Below are 24988 nucleotides of genomic sequence, written 5' to 3' on the forward strand. Positions count from 1 at the left end.
TAAATGTTCATCTTATAGGCCTATTTCCTTATTAAATATTGATTACAAAATGTTTATGTCAATTTATGCAGACAGACTTAAAAAGATTTTTCCCACATTAGTCGATGAAGATCATACAGGATTTATAGTAAACAGAAACTCGTATGACAATATCAAAATAATTTTGTCCTTAATTGAATCAGTTAAATACTTAAAAACAGCTTAACATTAATCAGTCTTGACATAAACTGTGCTTTTGATTCAGTTATTTGGGACTATTTATTTTTACTTCTGGAGGAACTAAACTTTTCTAATAGTTTCATAAATCTAATTACAAGTTTATATCAAGGTAGCCAAGCATACATGAAAATACGTACAAATATATCCCAAAATATACCAATAATTAAAGGAACAAAGCAAGTGTGTCCTTTATCTCCTTTACTATTTACATTGATTATGGATTCTTGGGCTAATTTGATAAGATATGATGAAAACATTGAAGGTTATAGCTTGAGTTCTAATGATGTTTCCAAATTACAAATGTTTGCGGATAACATACTCATTACTTTAGGTGGTAATAATGCATCTATTCATGCTCTTTTTAAAAATGCTGAATATTTTCAAAAAAGTCAGGTTTGACCTTTAACAACAAAACTAAAATCTTGACAATTGGCCCTAAAAAGCTAGAATTATTAGATGTCTATAAAAAATACCAAGCACAGTCTAATGAACTACTCTATCTAGGCATTGTAATTGCTAACAACATAAAATATATCATTCAAATCAATTATAATAAAAGCTTATTGGCAGTAGGAAATCTCATTAAAAATGGAATAAAATCCAATTTTCTATGGATGAAAAACTTTTAATTATTAAAATGATTCTATTACCTAAAATTCTTTACATTATCCAATCAATCTCTTTAGCCCCTCCTACTTCTTTAATTAAGAAATTTAATTCTATGATACATAATTTTTTATGGTTCCCTATGAGACATCGAATAGCCTTATCTTATCACATGAAAATTGGAAAAAATGATGGTATAGCTTTGCCTAATTTGGAAAGCTATTCAATTTCTGCAGTGGCTAAATTTATTTCTCTTCTTATATATATTAAATACACTGCTAGATGGAAGAACATTCTAGAAGTATTAATGAGTGATGCAATAAAGAATAATAAAACACAGAAATTAATGTTGTTTAATAACTCCTTTATCTGGATCTTAAAAGATTATTTTTCCACTTATTCTTCTCAGAATTGTAGAACAAATTATATAATTCTTCTTTTGAGATAATTTAGAAACTATTTATATAAGTTCAATTTGTATAAAGATTGGCTATTTCTCCTATTCCCTATATCCTACAAGCAAGGTGCTATATTTTCTTCTGATTTTATGAAAATGTATTCTTTTCAACAAAAGAATTTAACTTTTTGGTCACAAATGATATATAATAATGACCTGAAATCCATTAACTTACTGAAGAATGAACATGATTTTAACACAACATCCTGGTTGGATATACACAAAAGTGGAAAATATGTATCTAATAAACTTGACTCTATGACTTTATCAACTAAAAGTTCAGTTCCTAAATTAATTCAGTATATGGTGCTGTCTATAAATCATAAATCACCAACTAAAAACATTTTATCTCACTTATATAAGGCAATTAAACTAGATTTAGATAATATATCAGATAATTATTGGAATTATTTTTTCTTAATTAATAATCATCCCCCAACAGAGAAAGACAAATCTCATATATTAAAATCTGCTAGTGTAACCACTTCTTCACTAAGATGGAAAATTTTCACATGGAGATATTTGCATAGATCTTTTATAACCCCACTCTCCTTAAACAGATTTAATAAGAAAAATGTTAACTGCTGGAGGTATAATAATGTAGTTAACACTGATTGGGCCCATATGGTATTTGATTGTACAGAATTAAATAATTTCTGGAAAAACATTAATCACTTTTTACAAGCAATTTTCACAGATAATGTTTTACTCTCAAATCTTTAGTTTTGTTTAACACTCCTGTTCCTAATTATGTTACAGAAACTAATCAGCCTCTGCTCTGGTCCATTTTATCAGCAGTCAGGAAAACAGTTACAAGAAACTGGAAGTCTAAATCTTCTTCCTCAGTAAATTAATTCCAAAATCTACTTTTTGAAGTATGTAATTTAGAGATATTGACCAAAAGAGCAAGATCCTCTAGGAATACTATTGTAAATAATATGTGGAAGAAAGTTTATGATTTGTTAGATAAATAATTTAATAGTAATGTATCAATATTTATAAGAATTTTAATGTGCTAATATGTATTTGAGGAAAATGTCATTGTATATAGTTTAAATGTGTTTTTTTTTTCTTCACTGTCATTAGTAAGCACGTTCAAAATTGTACATAACTCTACATGTTTGTTTTATCTATTTCAATTCAATAAAGCTGTTTTAAAAAAAGAAAGCAACAGCAGAGCTGATGAGAATTAAAAACTAAGCTTCAGGATATCAGAAAATGGAAAAAATAACAAAAGACTCACTTGATTTCAGGTAGAAGTAGAAAATTCAGATACCAGAAGTGATAAAAACGAATGAATAGCAGTGCAGTTGTTGCAAAAAAGAACAGGCTTTCTGAAACAAAATAGATGAGCTACAGAACAGATTCCAGAAAGCTAACATACTTATTTTTTATTTTCTTGAGGACCTGACATAACTGCATTTGCGGAGCATATTTTCACTGAAGACCCCAAACTAAAATAATTGTAGCCTTTTGATACTGAAATGATTTTAGACCCTTACCCTGACATATTTTTGTATGAAAACCCAGATATTCAATATATATAATTGGGTCTACTTCAGATGATCAAAGTTTCAAAACTTTGAACATCATATGGTTGGCAGCCATATGATTGAAGTTTTGAAACATCGAACATCAAATAAAAAAAATAAAAACAAAAAAGTTTTCTTTTACATTTTTGCACGGGGCAAGCCCCCTGCATTCCCTACACTACCTACTTATTAAATATGCCAACTCTAAGATCACACTACAGTGAGGAAAATGGAAAATTTCATGTTCCACACTATATGGTGATCTCTATTCAGAATATCCGTTGTTTCAAAACTTGAATCATATGTCCATCGGCCATATGATATTTGAAGTTTTGAAACTTTGATCATCTGAAGTAGACCCTATATAATTGTATAATATAATATAATAAAGACAATATCTACTAAACATCACAACCTGCTCTGATGAAACAAGAATAGATGAACTGTTTACATTGCCTCATGTATTTCATTAAAAAAATACTTAATATAATGAGATTACAGAACTGTTGGTATATTTAGAGATACCAGGGTTCTGAGTCTTTCAAAAATGTTCTTTTTAAAGTTGATGATTTGGATTGTTGACTATGTATTTTGATTAAATGCACTGTATTATTATGGTTTCTTTCATTAATCATAGATTCATAATAAACAGACTAAGATCAGAAATGCCTGGTCTGTATAAGTGGTTTAACAATATAAACAACCTTTCTTAAGAGAATGAATAACATATTCATCAATAATCAAAAAATGAATCTTTTTTTCTCAATACTTATTTGATAATGTTGGCAATACCTCAAAAAGTACTAAAAGAGCTCTAACATGTCAGGTGTTTGCTGTCTGTCCCAATGGCTCCACTTCCTGCACTCAGTTGATCCATTTGCTCCTCTACTGATGTGAAAACACTTTTGCCCATTCATTCCCAAATAGAAGCAAGAATGAGGTGTTAGATATTTGGCCACTCTGAAGAGCCTTTCCTCGCCCTCATAGCATCCCTGTCAGCTCTGATATGGCTGCCTTTGTGAAGTGCTTGCACACTCCTGTGCATGCAATGTATTCCATTCAAGCAGTACACTGCTTGTAGGGCATACCAGGCTCTTCATTCTACACTGATACCCAAGCAACCTTGCAGGAGTTACCTGGTTGTCAGTGTAGTGAGCCCAGCTGCCTCCCTCACCCCAGTATGGGTGAACAGACATCGGATGCTTACTACCATCCTCTCTTGCCCTGTCCCTCCAGCTCCTGTGTCCACAAATCAAATATGGGCCATCTGGGGTGCAGTCAGGGTTTTATCCATCTGTGCCATTTGAGCAATAACATAAGAGTTTGATAATTTAAGAAACAACTAAAATGAAAGCAGAAATAAAAACAAAGTACAAGACAAACAGAACACTTTTAAAGAAGTTGTTCCAATCCTTCTTGCCAGAACCTAAAAAGTGAATAGTTACTTTTGTTACCTATCATTTTACAATTAATTGCTTTGCTAAGTAATGTGCTTGTATATAGTATAAAGTTGGTATTATATGGTTTCTATAAAAAAGTATCTAGAAATGTTATAATACCTGCCTCAGGCTGCTTTGGCATTAGATTGACACTCACATACAGTTGCACAGTTCCAGAAGCATTCTTAGTTCTCTGCGGGAATGTGATACAAATATATGTGGTTTAGTAGGCTATTGTTTTTTTCCTACCTGATAACACACTAACAAATTTACAGTCATACGTTACTTCTTGATTACATGGTGCTACTACTTCATCTATCTGTCTAGCTACATATCTAGCTAGCTATCCCAGCTGCTTGAGTTGGGGGTAGGTTAGGTGGATATAGAAGATCCCACATCAGCTATTAAAAAGAGTAAAGGAAATTCCCTGATTTGCTGGCCAAATTTCCCACTGGCAGTATAAAAAACACCTCTGGTCTCCCCTGAAAAGAGGCTACTAACTTAGTAGGACTAACCCATTCAACATAGGATAAATATGTGTGTGTGTGTGTGTGTGTGTGTGTGTGTGTGTGTGTGTGTGTGTGTGTGTGTGTGTGTGTGTGTGTGTGTGTGTGTGTGTGTGTGTGTGTGTGTGTGTGTGTGTGTGTGTGTGTGTGAGTTAAGAAAGTTCTAAGTATCAGTCATAGCAGTGAAAATGGCATGTGTGTCAGGAAGCAGACATGAGGAATTTAACATAGCAACTCTTTCGGGGGCTAAATCAGCAGTAATGAGCATATAACCACAAGTTGATGCTGAATGTTAATGCTTTAAACAGTGTACTCTACAGGTATGTTTGTGCAGGATTACATGATATAGTCTGAGAATGATTCAGTAGGCATGAAGCAACAGAGGTCCAGGAAGTAAATAGTGTGGGAAGAAATAGCCAGGGAATTATTATGGCTAGGCTTGCATAGGCCCTAGGGCCGATAGCCTAGTACCAACCTATGAACCTATAAACCTATAAGTGCACATTACTACTAGCTTATCTCATACTAGATATACGGCTGATTTGCTAGGTTGGGTATCTAACTTCTGTGCAGTGCAGTTTCTATAATCTAGTGGAAGAGCTCTCTGTAAAGCTACTCTTTCTCTAGTCATGTACTGCCTTTTTCCTCCCATTCTTTTCCACACACTGTAACCCATGGTATGACAAGCATGTCCACTGCAACCCATGATGGAGCTGCATGAGTGCCTGGCTAAAATCAGTGCCCTGTAGAAATAAACTACAATCAGAAAGTTACAGCATTTTACATCAGTAAGAATTGTCATACCTTGTTATTTTATGCTTTACTTCTAGGACTTGACTGTGCTGTTTTAAACAAACAGCTCAGATAAAAAATGCATCTCATTACTCGGGTTTTTCCTTCACATAATGAGAAGCCTGCGGGGAGCTATCTGCAGCACAGCGTTTTTGCTTTTCCAGAAAAGAAAATTGATCTCAGCTTCATTTGGTGTTGAGTACTTTTTCTCCTTGCTTTAATAAATTAATTCCCCTGTTACATGTTCTTCACTCTTTTAGAAAAAGATATGAATACATCCAGCTGAGATATCCAGCTTTGAAGTGAAGCCTTCTTTCTTGGAACTCTCACAGGGACTGAAGCAAGGCAGGTAAGGCACAGCTGTTTTCAAGACAGCTATCAAAATAGCAGGGTGAATAAGAAAGGACATTGATTCAGGCCCTTTGTGGCTACACTGCCCCTTCTTTTTGTGAGTCTTAGCATCTTTCTTTACTCTTTGTCAGTGACCAAGCTGGTTACTTTGCCCTTTACAGCTTCTGTTTCTTTCAGTTTTTAGAGTTCCCAGTAATTATTTAACCTGACTTTTTTTCTTTTTTTCTCTTTCTGTCTGTCTAGTCTGCATATATTAACAGCTATTTTTTCAGAACGTGAGCTCTTAATGACTCCTGCCCCTTCCCTTCTTTTCATAAATAACTGAGTCACTCCCAGGCTCTGTGCTAGTAATATATGCCCAAAGACATTTACAAACCTAGAAACCAAAACCATTATACACCTTCTATTAAGAAACCATCATGCAAAGCATGCAGATTTCCCCGAAAAAGAACAAGAATAGTTCAGTTCGTTATACCATCTCAAGAAAACACAGATCTTTGATAATGAACTCAGACCAATAATTCAGACGTCCGTGTTTACAAGAAGTCTTTACAATTAATCAAAGAAGCAGTTGCCAAGTGAGGAAAAAAGCAAGAAAGCAAAAATCCACAGGCAGATGTCCTAATCAGAAAAGACATGGCAAAGCACAAAAATATATGTGCAAAGAAATTTACATTTTCAAACCTCCCTAGATCGAGGCATCACAGGAGTTTCTAAATTTTCCTTAAAAAAAAAAAAAAAAAAAAAAAAAAAACAGCATTTTTTTCAGCCTATTAGTTTTTGATAAGGTTTTCAAGCAGACAAGTCAGAGTCCACTAGATATGACACCTGCTCTCCTAATCAGCTAGGTATGCATATCTAGTCAAGCCCCTGCCTGATGGCAAACAGGTGCTACAATCATGCTCTAAAATTTGGGAAAGATGGGCTTATTAAACACCATTCTCTCAGAAATATGCTTAACAAGTGTTTGTTAAGCACTGTTAATCACTAGCCTCATGCTAAAGCAAAAAAGCATTAACAGCGCTCAGCAGCAACAATAGAGAAGCAGTGAGAAGCTGTTAAATGCTTCATTTGAATGTTTTTTAAGTCCAAATGAAGGGCTTACTGGCTTTTTGATGTTCTTCTTTGGTGGCCCCAGTGTGTTCTCTCTATACCATGCTATGGTTACTGTGTTACAGCCTTCCAAGCTATAAAACACTCAGCCTTACCTCATTTTTTTCTCTAACATTTGTATTACATGGAATCTAGAAAATCTCCAAGCACTACAAAGAATTATGATCAGTAACTATGATCCAGCTGACCAAGGATGATTAGTGGCCTGGCGACTGACAGGGCAGCAGGGTAGGGATGCACATGCCCATCCTGGATGGGAAAGCATTCGATGATATGCTCCACTAGGGGAGGTATAGTCCAAAGAGGGGAGCTGCCTATAGACACTATCAGAGAAAGGAGTTGCCCAAAGACCCAATCAATGAGCAAGGGGGTGGGGAAAGGGAAATGAATAGAACATTAAAAAAAAAAAAAAAAAAACAGATGGAAGCACAGACGAGACAAACCCCCAAGATGCACTTAAGAAATGTGGAAAATCCAAAAATATAGTGGCAAGTGCAGAGATCTCCTCGAGCAACCTCATGTTGCAATACCAGAAGTACAGAAGTAAATCCAGGGAGGGAGTTGCAGAATAACTGGTCAACCTTGTATAGATGAGGGGTGCTGGGGTCCAGGCTAGTAAAGATGAGGTCCAAGGGGACCAAAAAAAGAATTATGATCATGTCTCTCTAATCGAAACCCGGAATGTTATGTGTTTTAAACATGGATATTAAGATTCACCTCTCAAATGTCATTCCCAGGTTGAATTTCTTAACATCTATGCTTCAAAGACATAATGCCTTGGTTAGGAATAGGGACCTAATCATAATCCTCTATATCCATTGTTCCCTTACTAAGCTTTTATTCATGTATTTAGTTATTTATTTTAACATTTGTTGACTGGGAAACTCTGACTAGGACACAGCCTATTTTCAGTTGAAGCCCAGGGAGAAACACTCCAAGTTTTACTATATAATTAGACTGCTGATCTGTTAGGCTATTATGGGAGATAGGAAATTCACCCCGGAGATCATTTCAGTCGCCCTGCTAGACAGGGGTCCAGGGAAGTAAATATTGTTGGAAGAAATATCCAGGGAATTGTTATGGCTAGGCTTGTATAGGCCTTAGGGCCTATAGCCTAGTACCAACCTATGAACCTATAACAGCTAAAAGAGATTTAGATAAATCTGCTTATTAGTGAATATTCAGAAAATGTATCTAATCAAATTTTAAATAGGCTAAGTTACAAACACCTAAGAAAGAGAAACATTTTACCTATGAAGCAGCTGCTAATAATACTGAAAATTATAAGGAGAGCTTCCCTCATGTTTGTTACTACTAGAGTGAAATCTGAGGAATATTTAGTACCTGTTACAGAACTTGATGTGGTAACAAGTAACAGAGCTGAATCTTTACTAATCGTTAGTCTGTTTCTTGCTCTGCAATCCTGGAAGAATGTGATTCCTAATAATGTGTTCACTGCTACTAATTTATAGGTTCAGTTCTACAGTTTTGCCATGCCATTTTTACCCCTTTCTCTCCTAAGGAAGTGAGTTCACTTGTCTAAATCACTAAGATGATACAGTAGGACACAGCAGGGGGCATGGAGGTGATGCTAATGATACAGATATAAGCAGATGCAGGCAGGAGCCTTTTTAGCAACAATTCATGTAGGTAACATAATTGCTGTTAACGCTATTGAATCAAATAAAAATAACAGCAATGTGGCTAATCCATTATGCACATGGATATGTTTATTCATTCATTTCTGAATATCCAAGTAATGCATATTGGCATTGTGGAGGAACCCAAGCCCATCCCAGCACAGATTGGGCACAAGGTTGGGAAACAAATCCTTATCCAGGTCAAGGATAATAATTTAGATTATCACAGTAATGCCTTTAGTACTAATGATTTGGCCATGTATTTGGCTCCCAGTTGTTCTTAAAATAGAAAAAAAAATTGGTAGTTTTTCCTATCAAACTTATAGTATCGGAATTACGCTGAAACCTTTCTATCTGTCCAAAACATATGGAATACCTTTCTTAAGACCTCTAGTTTGTGTGAGAGGTTCTGATAATTTTTGATTATGCTAAAATATTATACAGAATATTCTAGTTTTGATAAAAATAGTAGATTCCTTTCATAGTTTTTAAATATAGTGTTCCTATATAATGTCCCAGCTCATAATGAGAGAACAGTTACAGGTGTGAGTGTTTTGTCACCTATTCTAGACCCTACTACTAGCTAGATTAATGTTATCTGCAATTTTTATAATTCATTAAATCCAGTAATACATTTTTCATTCATGAACATCTGCAGAAATAACTTTCTGGAGTCTTATGTGAGTCAATTTGTACCCCATGATTATTTCTGTTAATTTATATGTATATATATATATATGTTTAAATCAGAAGGCAGATTTTTTTCTTAATAAATGCCATTACCCAATATCATGCATTTTTATTGATAATTCCTTAGGATGGTAGCATGGCTGGGTCAGAGAAAGGGAATAATTGCATGATTTGTACTAATCGTAACTTGAGCTTTGTATTAATTTCTGGTACTGATTGTATTCATTTTTAATGTGCGTGTGTGTAAAGACTTTTTTTCCAGTAAGGTGTTAGTGTACAGGATTTACAGGAAGGAAGCTCAGGATAACTTTTACATTCCATAGTAATCAGAAGGTGAATGCAACCACACTGCTGAGTGGATCTCCCATCAAACGAAATAGAAATGTAGAAGATGGTAATGGAAGATCTAGCCACGATGAAGTTCAGTAAAAAATCTCGAACACCAAGTAAAATCAAAAGCAAGTTTAATGGTATACAAAAGTGGATTTGAGCGCTTTCGCGTAGTGTAACCTACGCTTCATCAGATAAATTTTAAACCAAATACATTGTACTTAAATACATATATGTGCGTGAAAACACTTCAGTGCGTATTTCAATATAACAATTAACAATTAAAATAGATGATGTAGGCAGCTGGAATCCATTACTATGCATATATACATTACTTTAAAGGGCAATGCTACCGATTTAAAATATATACAAGTAGATGACAGCAGCATAAACAAACTGTCAGAAATACAACTCTAAATAGACACATATATTATTATAAATTACATAAACTATACATTTGTCAATATACTTATTAGGCTGTGACACATAAATCATATATATAGATATTATAAAATTATATATCACTAAATTCATGTGCTTGATGTTTCAACACGTAATGAACAATTTCATGAGCCATACAATAGTGCCAATGTTTCAATGATCTAGTAGCTATAACTGCACTAATGTGTAATTTCATAACAAATATGTATATGACGAAAAAACAATAATGAAAACTAAATATATATATATATATATATATATATATATATATATATATATATATATATATATATGAACATTAAAAAATATACATAAAACACTATAAGTCTGTCTAAGGAAGATATATATATAAACTATGTTTATACAAAGAATAACTATTAACTTCTAGTGTCAAGGACAGGTTTAATGGACAAATGATTGTTTATGCCTGGAGATAAATGTGCACTGAGTCTTAAGATCCACTTTAATTCAGCTAAAGCCAATTCATTGTCTGAATCTCCGCCCCTTTGATTTTGCCGCACCACCTGTAGAACTCTAAAGCAAAACCTATGGGAGGGATATTCGAGCGTATGTTTTGCTAGTGCATTAGCTTCATTACCTTTACGAATGTCGTAAAGGTGGTTGTAAATTCTGTCCTGTAGTCTTCTTTTTGTCAAGCCCACATAAAAGGCTTGACAAGCCATGCAGTTGGCAAGATAAATAAGGTTACGTGTATTACAGTTTGCATAAAACTTAGGGACAAAAATAAAATCAATGCTAGGATGTTTATAAATTTGGGTGCTAGTAATGTAGTTACATCTACAGCATTGGTTGCATGCAAAAGTACCATAGGCCAATGATATTGAGGTATCGGGAACATTCATATTGCAATGATCATTGCACAGAATTTGTTTGAGGTTCCTGCTATTCTTGTATAAAAATTTAGGTCTGCTGCCTACTAGCTGTTTAATATGAGTGTCCATAACAAGGACATTCCAATTTTTATAGATCACTTCCTGTATTTTCTTAATGTCACTAGTGTATTTAATAGTATATTTAACTGTATTATTAGCATCATATGAATTATTAGTGACTCCATATCTAATGTGTTCACTAGATTCTTCGGGTGTGATGGCATCTTCCGTGTTCAAGGGATCCATATTACCCAAAACATTTCTTCTAATATTTCTCACCATATTAGGCTCATAGCCTCTATTTATGAATAAAGATTCCATAAAATCTGCCTCTAGTAATAAACATTCACGTTCTTTGCATAATCTCAAGATCCTCACAAATTGGCTCTTAACAATACCATAAAAGGTATGTCTAGGATGCATGCTGTCAAATGTAAGAATGGTATTCTTCCATACAGGTTTTCTATATCAGGAAGGAACAATAGTACCACATTCTGTTAACTTTAAGGATACATCTAAAAAGTGTATTTCAGTTGATGAAACATCCTTTGTAAATCTAAGAAAGGTAGTGGTAGTTTCTAGATACATCAAAAATTGATCAAATAGCTGTTGTGTGCCTTCCCAAACGATAAGGATATCATCCACAAACCGTTTGTAAAGTTTGACAAACTTAAACATCTCATTTTCAAACAAATAGGTTCTCTCCCACCAGAAAACCACTAGATTTGCATAAGTATTGGCGCAGGGGGTGCACATGGCAACCCCCCACTGTTGCAAAAAACATCTGTCCCAAATAAAAAGACATTATTATAAAGTATCAGTTCAAGTAACTGACATATCAAGATTATCCTATCATTACTGAAGGATGTCTCATTGACTAATATTTCTCGAACTGACTGTATACCTATATCATTTGGTATGGATGTAAATAGATTTCTTACATCTAGAGTGATGAGTAGGTATTCATGTTCAACAACATCTAATGTTAAAGTACTTAGACTATCTAGTAGATGGTAAGTATCTTTCAAGATGGAAGAAAACTGATTGACAACAGGTCTCAACATATGTTCAAGAAAGATGGAAATATTAGATGTTATCCATTTATCCCCTGAAACAATAGGTCTCATGGGAATGGGAAGGGTGTCTTTGTGTATCTTGGGTATTCCCTTAATTATAGGTGTTACTGGATGCTTCAGTGAAAAATACTCAAAGATTTCTGGACTAATCTGGCGACACATTAAAAGATCATATAAAGTGTCTGATACATTGTTTATGATATTGCTTATATCACTTCGAACAATTTCCTTATAGGTAGCATCATCAGATAGCATAGTTAACATATTGGTTTCATAGTCTGATGTATTCAACAGTACTACCCCCCCCCCCTTGTCTGCTGGTTTTATAGTTATAGTATGGTTATATATAAAGTCATGTAGAGACTTGGATTCTAGTTGTGTTAAGTTATGGAATCTTCCTTTCTTACTAGTTTTGGAAAAAAGACCATAGAAATCACATTCACATAGTTTAAGGAAACATTCAATTTGAGGAGGCATCATTGGTATAAAAGAACTGTTACGTTTGTATTGAGATAATTGTAAGCTGATAGGAGTGACATCAGCTATATCGGAAAAAAATAATTTTAAACTGATTTGATGACAAAAAAGTCTGAGGTCTATGAGAGTTTCACAAAGTGTCGCCGAGGTAGCAGGGATAAAGTTAAGCCCTCTATTCAGTAGGCTAACATGTGAATCATCCAATACAAAATGAGAAAGATTAAATACCAAAGTAGTCAATGTCTTGTTCTCCTGTTTTGCGCAAACTTTTCTCCTGAGTATTTTCTTTTTCGTGGGCCTCTGCTGTTGGACCTTCCTCTCATCTGCGGTATGAATTTCCTCTGATAAGGCAAAAAAGAAGCAGCATTATCCGAATGAACTGACTTGGGTATTGCTCCTAGGGCATGAGCAGCCTGATTATTAATAAACGCCTGCTGATTGGGAGGAGGCGTGTCCGTAGCTGAGCGTTCATTGCTGCTGCAAGCACCTAAGGATGGTTCTAGTGGGAGTTCATCAGAGCCTGTAAGGGGAAGTATATTCAACGCTGACAAAACAGGTAATGGAGGAACATTTGAATCTCCATTATTATGTGATGCTGACATAACTGTATTGTTTCGTGTTCCAGACTCAGTATGTGAAGCAGAATCTTGTGAGTGATGGGACCTGGGCCAAACAAACACTTGGCCCCTAGAAAAGTCATTATGGTCCCTCACAAGTTTACGCTGCTTAGTGAGTTTGAGTCTATCACTGAAAGCATTAACTTGTACAAAGAGATTACGTAACTTGTTCAAACAAAAATCAGAAACAAAACGTTCAGTCAATTCTTTATAGGCAGTATCTACTTTGTTCCGTAAATCAGCCTCCAAAGGTGAAAAGTATTTCAACAATAGCTTAACATAACTGAAACCTAATTCAGTGTTCAAGTCTTGCCACTGTTTTAATAGTATTGGATGAGAATCCCCATAGGTAGGCATGCAGAATATCCGCATGCCTCTGGGGACTACTTTGAAATGTAGACAAGCCTCTAGGTGCAACCTCTGCCAAGCATAGCATTGCAGCTGGTATAGGTCATCCTCAAAGATTTCAGTAACTTGTAAAAGTCAGTTAAATTCTCACCAGTATCATGAGGAGCTGTGGTTCCAAAATTATGAGTAAAATCCAGAGACAATAAAGGGTTAGAATCCTGATAAACCAGTTCATTCCATAGCGTAGCTGTATCCCTCGACTCTGGGCTTTGAGATGGTACAGTGACTGTAGGTTCCATCGTGTGCAGCAAGTTGCAACAAAAAAAGCAAAAGTTTTCAGAAGGTGAATGCAACCACACTGCTGAGTGGATCTCCCATTAAACGAAATAGAAATGTAGAAAATGGTAATGGAAGATCTAGCCACAATGAAGTTCAGTAAAAAATCTCGAACACCAAGTAAAATCAAAAGCAAGTTTAATGGTATACAAAAGTGGAGATGAGCGCTTTCGCGTAGTGTAACCTACGCTTCATCAGATAAATTTTAAACCAAATACATTGTACTTAAATACATATATGCGCGGGAAAACACTTCAGTGCGTATTTCAATATAACAATTAACAATTAAAATAGATGATGTAGGCAGCTGGAATCCATTACTATGCATATATACATTACTTTAAAGGGCAATGCTACTGATTTAAAATATATACAAGTAGATGGCAGCAGCATAAACAAACTGTCAGAAATACAACTCTAAATAGACATATATATTATTATAAATTACATAAAATATATATTTGTCAATATACTTATTAGGCTGTGACACATAAATCATATATATATAGATATTATAAAATTATATATCACTAAATTCATGTGCTTGATGTTTCAACACGTAATGAACAATTTCATGAGCCATACAATAGTGAACACCAAGTAAAATCAAAAGCAAGTTTAATGGTATACAAAAGTGGAGATGAGCGCTTTCGCGTAGTGTAACCTACGCTTCATCAGATAAATTTTAAACCAAATACATTGTACTTAAATACATATATGCGCGGGAAAACACTTCAGTGCGTATTTCAATATAACAATTAACAATTAAAATAGATGATGTAGGCAGCTGGAATCCATTACTATGCATATATACATTACTTTAAAGGGCAATGCTACTGATTTAAAATATATACAAGTAGATGGCAGCAGCATAAACAAACTGTCAGAAATACGACTCTAAATAGACATATATATTATTATAAATTACATAAAATATATATTTGTCAATATACTTATTAGGCTGTGACACATAAATCATATATATATAGATATTATAAAATTATATATCACTAAATTCATGTGCTTGATGTTTCAACACGTAATGAACAATTTCATGAGCCATACAATAGTGCCAATGTTTCAATGATCTAGTAGCTATAACTGCACTAATGTGTAATTTCATAACAAATATGTATATGATGAAAAAACAATAATGAAAACTAAATATATATATATATATATATATATATATATATATATATGAACATTAAAAAAATATACATAAAACACTATAAGACTGTCTAAGGAAGATATATATAAACTATGTTTATACAAAGAATAACTATTAACTTCTAGTGTCAAGGACCGGTTTAATGGACAAATGATTGTTTCTACCTTTCTTAGATTTACAAAGGATGTTTCATCAACTGAAATACACTTTTTAGATGTATCCTTAAAGTTAGCAGAATGTGGTACTATTGTTCCTTCCTTATATAGAAAACCTGTATGAAAGAATACCATTCTTGCATTTGACAGCATGCATCCTAGGCATACCTTTTATGGTATTGTTAAGAGCCAATTTGTGAGGATCTTGAGATTATGCAAAGAACGTGAATGTTTATTACTAGAGGCAGATTTTATGGAATCTTTATTCATAAATAGAGGCTATGGGACTAATATGGTGAGAAATATTAGAAGAAATGTTTTGGGTAATATGGATTCCTTGAACACGGAAGATGCCATCACACCCAAAGACTCTAGCGAACACATTAGATATGGAGTCACTAATAATTCATATGATGCTAATAATACAGTTAAATATATTATTAAATACACTAGTGACATTAAGAAAATACAGGAAGTGATCTATAAAAATTGGAATGTCCTTGTTATGGACACTCATATTAAACAGCTAGTAGGCAGCAGACCTAGATTTTTATACAAGAATACAGGAACCTCAAACAAATTCTGTGCAATGATCATTGCAATATGAATGTTCCCGATACCTCAATATCATTGGTCTATGGTACTTTTGCATGCAACCAATGCAATAGATGTAACTACATTACTAGCACCCAAATTTATAAACATCCTAGCATTGATTTTATTTTTGTCCCTAAGTTTTATGCAAACTGTAATACACGTAACCTTATTTATCTTGCCAACTGCATGGCTTGTCAAGCCTTTTATGTGGGCTTGACAAAAAGAAGACTACAGGACAGAATTTACAACCACCTTTACGACATTCGTAAAGGTAATGAAGCTAATGCACTAGCGAAACATACGTTCGAATATCCCTCCCATAGGTTTTGCTTTAGAGTTCTACAGGTGGTGCGGCAAAATCAAAGGGGCGGTGATTCAGACAATGAATTGGCTTTAGCTGAATTAAAGTGGATCTTAAGACTCAGTGCACATTTATCTCCAGGCATAAACAATCATTTGTCAATTAAACTGGTCCTTGACACTAGAAGTTAATAGTTATTCTTTGTATAAACATAGTTTATATATATCTTCCTTAGACAGTCTTATAGTGTTTTATGTATATTTTTTAATGTTCATATATATATATATATATATATATATATATATATATATATATATATATATATTTAGTTTTCATTATTGTTTTTTCGTCATATACATATTTGTTATGAAATTACACATTAGTGCAGTTATAGCTACTAGATCATTGAAACATTGGCACTATTGTATGGCTCATGAAATTGTTCATTACATGTTGAAACATCAAGCACATGAATTTAGTGATATATAATTTTATATCTATATATATATGATTTATGTGTCACAGCCTAATAAGTATATTGACAAATATATATTTTATGTAATTTATAATAATATATATGTATATTTAGAGTTGTATTTCTGACAGTTTGTTTATGCTGCTGCCATCTACTTGTATATATTTTAAATCAGTAGCATTGCCCTTTAAAGTAATGTATATATGCATAGTAATGGATTCCAGCTGCCTACATCATCTATTTTAATTGTTAATTGTTATATTAAAATACGCACTGAAGTGTTTTCCCGCGCATATATGTATTTAAGTACAATGTATTTGGTTTAAAATTTATCTGATGAAGCATAGGTTACACTACGCGAAAGCGCTCATCTCCACTTTTGTATACCATTAAACTTGCTTTTGATTTTACTTGGTGTTCGAGATTTTTTACTGAACTTCATTGTGGCTAGATCTTCCATTACCATTTTCTACATTTCTATTTCGTTTAATGGGAGATCCACTCAGCAGTGTGGTTGCATTCACCTTCTGAAAACTTTTGCTTTTTTTGTTGCAACTTGCTGCACACGATGGAACCTACAGTCACTGTACCATCTCAAAGCCCAGAGTCGAGGGATACAGCTACGCTATGGAATGAACTGGTTTATCAGGATTCTAACCCTTTATTGTCTCTGGATTTTACTCATAATTTTGGAACCACAGCTCCTCATGATACTGGTGAGAATTTAACTGACTTTTACAAGTTACTGAAATCTTTTGAGGATGACCTATACCAGCTGCAATGCTATGCTTGGCAGAGGTTGCACCTAGAGGCTTGTCTACATTTCAAAGTAGTCCCCAGAGGCATGCGGATATTCTGCATGCCTACCTATGGAGATTCTCATCCAATACTATTAAAACAGTGGCAAGACTTGAACACTGAATTAGGTTTCAGTTATGTTAAGCTATTGTTGAAATACTTTTCACCTTTGGAGGCTGATTTACGGAACAAAGTAGATACTGCCTATAAAGAATTGACTGAACGTTTTGTTTCTGATTTTTGTTTGAACAAGTTACGTAATGTCTTTGTACAAGTTAATGCTTTCAGTGATAGACTCAAACTCACTAAGCAGTGTAAACTTGTGAGGGACCATAATGACTTTTCTAGGGGCCAAGTGTTTGTTTGGCCCAGGTCCCATCACTCACAAGATTCTGCTTCACATACTGAGTCTGGAACACGAAACAATACAGTTATGTCAGCATCACATAATAATGGAGATTCAAATGTTCCTCCATTACCTGTTTTGTCAGCGTTGAATATACTTCCCCTTACAGGCTCTGATGAACTCCCACTAGAACCATCCTTAGGTGCTTGCAGCAGCAATGAACGCTCAGCTACGGACACGCCTCCTCCCAATCAGCAGGCGTTTATTAATAATCAGGCTGCTCATGCCCTAGGAGCAATACCCAAGTCAGTTCATTCAGATAATGCTGCTTCTTTTTTGCCTTATCAGAGGAAATTCATACCGCAGACGAGAGGAAGGTCCAACAGCATAGGCCCACGAAAAAGAAAATACTCAGGAGAAAAGTTTGCTCAAAACAGGAGAACAAGACATTGACTACTTTGGTATTTAATCTTTCTCATTTTGTATTGGATGATTCACATGTTAGCCTACTGAATAGAGGGCTTAACTTTATCCCTGCTACCTCAGCGACACTTTGTGAAACTCTCATAGACCTCAGACTTTTTTGTCGTCAAATCAGTTTAAAATTATTTTTTTCTGATATAGCTGATGTCACTCCTATCAGCTTACAATTATCTCAATACAAATGTAACAGTTCTTTTATACCAACGATGCCTCCTCAAATTGAATGTTTCCTTAAACTATGTGAATGTGATTTCTATGGTCTTTTTTCCAAAACTAGTAAGAAAGGAAGATTCCATAACTTAACACAACTAGAATCCAAGTCTCTACATGACTTTATATATAACCATACTATAACTATAAAACCAGCAGACGGGGGGGGGGGGGGGGGGGTAGTACTGTTGAATACATCAGACTACGAAACCAATATGTTAACTATGCTATCTGATGATGCTACCTATAAGGAAATTGTTCGAAGTGATATAAGCAATATCATAAACAATGTATCAGACACTTTATATGATCTTTTAATGTGTCGCCAGATTAGTCCAGAAATCTTTGAGTATTTTTCACTGAAGCATCCAGTAACACCTATAATTAAGGGAATACCCAAGATACACAAAGACACCCTTCCCATTCCCATGAGACCTATTGTTTCAGGGGATAAATGGATAACATCTAATATTTCCATCTTTCTTGAACATATGTTGAGACCTGTTGTCAATCAGTTTTCTTCCATCTTGAAAGATACTTACCATCTACTAGATAGTCTAAGTACTTTAACATTAGATGTAGTTGAACATGAATACCTACTCATCACTCTAGATGTAAGAAATCTATTTACATCCATACCAAATGATATAGGTATACAGTCAGTTCGAGAAATATTAGTCAATGAGACATCCTTCAGTAATGATAGGATAATCTTGATATGTCAGTTACTTGAACTGATACTTTATAATAATGTCTTTTTATTTGGGACAGATGTTTTTTGCAACAGTGGGGGGTTGCCATGGGCACCCCCTGCGCCAATACTTATGCAAATCTAGTGGTTTTCTGGTGGGAGAGAACCTATTTGTTTGAAAATGAGATGTTTAAGTTTGTCAAACTTTACAAACGGTTTGTGGATGATATCCTTATCGTTTGGGAAGGCACACAACAGCTATTTGATCAATTTTTGATGTATCTAGAAACTACCACTACCTTTCTTAGATTTACAAAGGATGTTTCATCAACTGAAATACACTTTTTAGATGTATCCTTAAAGTTAGCAGAATGTGGTACTATTGTTCCTTCCTTATATAGAAAACCTGTATGGAAGAATACCATTCTTACATTTGACAGCATGCATCCTAGACATACCTTTTATGGTATTGTTAAGAGCCAATTTGTGAGGATCGTGAGATTATGCAAAGAACGTGAATGTTTATTACTAGAGGCAGATTTTATGGAATCTTTATTCATAAATAGAGGCTATGAGCCTAATATGGTGAGAAATATTAGAAGAAATGTTTTGGGTAATATGGATCCCTTGAACACGGAAGATGCCATCACACCCGAAGAATCTAGTGAACACATTAGATATGGAGTCACTAATAATTCATATGATGCTAATAATACAGTTAAATATAATATTAAATACACTAGTGACATTAAGAAAATACAGGAAGTGATCTATAAAAATTGGAATGTCCTTGTTATGGGCACTCATATTAAACAGCTAGTAGGCAGCAGACCTAGATTTTTATACAAGAATAGCAGGAACCTCAAACAAATTCTGTGCAATGATCATTGCAATATGAATGTTCCCGATACCTCAATATCATTGGCCTATGGTACTTTTGCATGCAACCAATGCAATAGATGTAACTACATTACTAGCACCCAAATTTATAAACATCCTAGCATTGATTTTATTTTTGTCCCTAAGTTTTATTCAAACTGTAATACACGTAACCTTATTTATCTTGCCAACTGCATGGCTTGTCAAGCCTTTTATGTGGGCTTGACAAAAAGAAGACTACAGGACAGAATTTACAACCACCTTTACGACATTCGTAAAGGTAATGAAGCTAATGCACTAGCGAAACATACGCTCGAATATCCCTCCCATAGGTTTTGCTTTAGAGTTCTACAGGTGGTGCGGCAAAATCAAAGGGGTGGAGATTCAGACAATGAATTGGCTTTAGCTGAATTAAAGTGGATCTTAAGACTCAGTGCACATTTATCTCCAGGCATAAACAATCATTTGTCCATTAAACCGGTCCTTGACACTAGAAGTTAATAGTTATTCTTTGTATAAACATAGTTTATATATATATCTTCCTTAGACAGTCTTATAGTGTTTTATGTATATTTTTTAATGTTCATATATATATATATATATATATATATATTTAGTTTTCATTATTGTTTTTTCATCATATACATATTTGTTATGAAATTACACATTAGTGCAGTTATAGCTACTAGATCATTGAAACATCGGCACTATTGTATGGCTCATGAAATTGTTCATTACGTGTTGAAACATCAAGCACATGAATTTAGTGATATATAATTTTATAATATCTATATATATGATTTATGTGTCACAGCCTAATAAGTATATTGACAAATATATATTTTATGTAATTTATAATAATATATATGTCTATTTAGAGTTGTATTTCTGACAGTTTGTTTATGCTGCTGCCATCTACTTGTATATATTTTAAATCGGTAGCATTGCCCTTTAAAGTAATGTATATATGCATAGTAATGGATTCCAGCTGCCTACATCATCTATTTTAATTAATTGTTATATTGAAATACGCACTGAAGTGTTTTCCCGCACATATATGTATTTAAGTACAATGTATTTGGTTTAAAATTTATCTGATCAAGCGTAGGTTACACTACGCGAAAGCGCTCATCTCCACTTTTGTATACCATTAAACTTGCTTTTGATTTTACTTGGTGTTCGAGATTTTTTACTGAACTTCATCATGGCTAGATCTTCCATTCATTAGCACCCTAATCATATATTTAAATCAGTAGTTAATTCACAGATGTGGGGCATCATGATTGTCTGCTGACCTAAATTATTACATTTGTCATATTTTTGAAATAGGACAGAAATGTTTAGATATTGAATATGAAGATGTGTATATAGATAGATAGATGGATGATATAGCTATATCTATAGCTATATCATATACCGAACGAAGACACACCGAATAAGGAACTTGGAACATGTTTCTGGACCTAACCTTTTCCCCACTGTAGTGTGATCTTGGAGTTGGTATATAAAATGTGCAGGTGGTGCAAGAAAGGTAAGTTTTTCAGTTTAAATTTTGAATTGTGTAGAGTATCTGTAGAGATGTTTCATATCCGACATTCGGTGTTTCTTTGTTCGGTAGTTTGTAGTTTCGTTAAACTGTAGTTTCAGTCAATTTGTCTCACAGATTGCAGTTTTGATAGAGTGTAATTTTAGTCTACAGAAGTAGACAATATATACACAGTATATATATATATATATATATACATATATATATATATATATATATATATATATATATATATATATATATATTATCATGTTTAAAAGAATTTGACTGCCAAGCAATTGACTGAAAACCCACCTGACTGAAACCCATTTCACTGAAACTACAGATGACTGAAACCCATCACACTGAAAACCAAGTTGACTGAAACCCATTTCACTGAATCACAAACCACTGAAAATATTCAGCGTAAGAAAATGCAACATGAAATAGTGTCTTTGCAGGGGGGGAGAGCTCCCCCCTGTACCCCCCCATGTAGCCAGCTTTGCTTCACTCACACTCCTTCATTATAGATAATAGCACCATGGCCATACAACCACTTGAGAAAAGAATAAACACCATTAACAGTGAATCAGAATTGGTACACAAAGCAGTGATTCACTTTGTATGGTGTTTTCTATTTTCTCAAGTAGTTGTGCACCCATGGAGTTAGTATATATAATTATGGAGGGTGTGGGGAGCAAATTCTCCCACATGAGGGTGCAAGGGGGATTTCCCCACCTGCAAAAACACTGTTTTATGTTGTATTTTCTTATCTTGAATATTTTCAATGATTTGTTATTCATTGAAATGGGTTTCAGTCAACTGGGTTTTTAGTCAAATGCTTTTCAGTGAGATGGGTTTCACTCAATTAGTTTTCAGTCAAATTCTTTAATCCTTTCAAACATTTGATTTTCAGTCAAATATAGTTCAAATGATAGTAAATTTTATATACATATATATATATATATATATATATAGAGAGAGAGAGAGAGAGAGATACAGATAGATAAGGAAGTACTAGGTTTTATCTTTATGTGATGCTTTAAATGGACTCATTTCTATTTGTGACACTGGCAGGGTTCATAGACATTCTGTATCATTGTACTTTTCTGCTTTGACAGCCTTAAAGAGTGTTAACAGTAGAAAATGAAAAGATTTTAAATGTAGTGCCATACGTGGCAAAGGCTGCAGGAAAGTCACCTACTTTTGTTTATAAGCAAGCGATAATGCCCAAGATGGTGTGTGTTACTGGGGAAATAACACATGCCCAAGGCTGTTGTGAGGTTATGAGACCCAGTGCTAAAGTTAGAGTGCCTCTACACCCCTCGAAGGGCATTATTTCCCCCATAACACAGGGAAGTATTGTGCTTAGAGAATGGACCACCTGTTACTTTTTTTTTGGATTTGTTTTATTTTTATTGATACATACATAAATATATATATATATACACACACACACACACACACACATATATATATATATATATATATATATATATATATATATATATATATATATATATAGTATATATGTATTTGTTCTGTAAAATAGTTACTCTGAATTATGTATAAAACTTGCTGTAGCATATGGAGTTGTTGTTGGAGGAAGTATTTTACATCCTAAATATAAGTTATGTGAGCAATTAATATATATCTATCTCTCTCTCTCTATATATACACACACACACACACACAATATACACACACGGGTCTACCTGAGAACACCGACAGATCGAAACACCGAAGATGAGAACACCGACACCGAAAGACCGAAATGGAAATAACTGACAGTTCGAAATCCCGACGCTGAAAACACCGACATGCGAAACGAGCGTGACTGTGTAAGTATGCGATAGTGAAGGACGTTAGGGTGCAGGTAAGGTAAGTGTGCATTAGTGACAGACTGTAGGGTTAGGGTGCGGGTAAGGTAAGTGCACAATAGTGATGGAGCTTTGGGTTAGGGTTTGGGTTAAGGTTAGTACATAGATGGTTGTGTATGTAAGGGATCCACACACACACACACACACACACACACACACACACACACACATAGCAGTTACAGCCACTTTATGTGACTACACCTTGGATATCTAATTGTGATAAAAAATGTTTTATATATATATATATATATATATATATATATATATATATATATATATATATATATATATATGTATAGATATATATATAGATATATATATGGATCTACTTGATATGGCTGAAATTTCAAAATGTCGAAATTCATATGGCTGAGACCATATGATCGACAGTTGAAATGTCGACCATACAAGTAGAACACAAAAAACAAAAAAAAAAAAACGTACCTTAATGCTGCTAGCAGGTGGGCTTCACCCCCCCCCCTGCACCCCCCTTGGAACTTAGATATACCACCTCTGAGATTGCACTACAGTGCAGTAGTGGAAATCTTTCCATTCTGCACTGTCCCGTGATGCCGGTTCCCCATGGCCGACATTTCAAATGTCGATCATATGGTCTTGGCCATATGAATGTCGACACTGTGAAATGTCGACCAATCGAAGGGGACCAATATATATATATATATATATATATATATATATATATATATATATATATATGTATGTATGTATGTATTTACAAATGCAAGCCACTCTAACTTTTCAACCCCTTGCCTTTTTACTGCCACTAATTTAATATAGTGCTGCATAGAATGATTAATTTACTAGAAATTCAGTCAAAATTAAAAATCAGTCATTAATGCCATCCATCTTATTGTTCAGAAACTGCATGGCACTACACACACACAATCTGTTTTTTCCTTTTATCTTGTCCATTTTAATACTTTAAATAATTCGAAAACTGTGGACAACACCAAACCAAAGTGAAGACGGTTCACCTCACCATCTCAGCTAGCTCAGCGAATCAGCATGCAGGCTGTACTCGAATAAGGAAACGCAAATAATAGCTCCACAAATTGGTTTATTTAAGCTTACACGAAGCTTACAAGAGAGAGATTAAAACTATATACATTTGCGGTTTGCAAATGAAAGCGCTTAACAGTATTGTGTATACTTTTAATCTCTCTCGTAAGCTTCTTGTAAGCTTAAATAAACAAATTCGTGGACCTATTATTTGTGTTTTCTTATTCGAGTACAGCCTGCATTTTAATACTTTATAAATCACTGAGCTTTATAGTCATTCAAAATAATCGACATTAGAGTATCATACTGCTTATTGTGCAGGAAGATTTGTGATTTTTTTCTTTTTAATTTGGTAAGACATCAAGTCAACTATTATTAATCAGTCAGTAGTGAAAGATGTTAAAAAGATACAAAATGCAGGAAGGGCATTTTAAAGCATACAGTAGATGAGCCTGTGCTTTTTCTGTTCTCTTCTTTTGGTAATCAGTGAGGGTTATATTCAGTATGTCAGATATTAGAGTGTCATTGTTATTATTTACAAAATGATTTGAGATGGACTGCCTGCTGCAGTCAGAAGACATCAGGATGTGCTCT

The sequence above is a fragment of the Protopterus annectens genome, chromosome 1.part2 (assembly GCF_019279795.1).
Source record: "Protopterus annectens isolate FY-2018-M chromosome 1.part2, PAN1.0, whole genome shotgun sequence".
NCBI lineage: Eukaryota > Metazoa > Chordata > Ceratodontiformes > Protopteridae > Protopterus > Protopterus annectens.